Source organism: Buceros rhinoceros, unplaced genomic scaffold (assembly GCF_000710305.1).
Source record: "Buceros rhinoceros silvestris isolate BGI_N320 unplaced genomic scaffold, ASM71030v1 scaffold29523, whole genome shotgun sequence".
NCBI lineage: Eukaryota > Metazoa > Chordata > Aves > Bucerotiformes > Bucerotidae > Buceros > Buceros rhinoceros.
Genome location: NW_010402285.1, coordinates 1 through 233, shown reverse-complemented (window position 1 = coordinate 233; position 233 = coordinate 1).

Genomic DNA, 233 nt, shown 5'->3' with positions numbered 1-233 from the left:
TGGGTGCGCCGCTGGGACTCAGGGGTGTGGATGTGTGGGCTGGTGGACATGGGCCATGCAGGGGAACTGACGGGTGGGATGGGATGAGATGGGATGGGGTGGGATGGGATGGGATGAGATGGGATGGGAGTGCTGGAGAGGGGCTTGTGGGGTGGGCAAGTGCAGGGGAAGAAGCGTGTGGGAGATCGTGGAGGAAGGAGGAGTCGCGTGGGAGCAAGGGCCAGGTGTTGAGT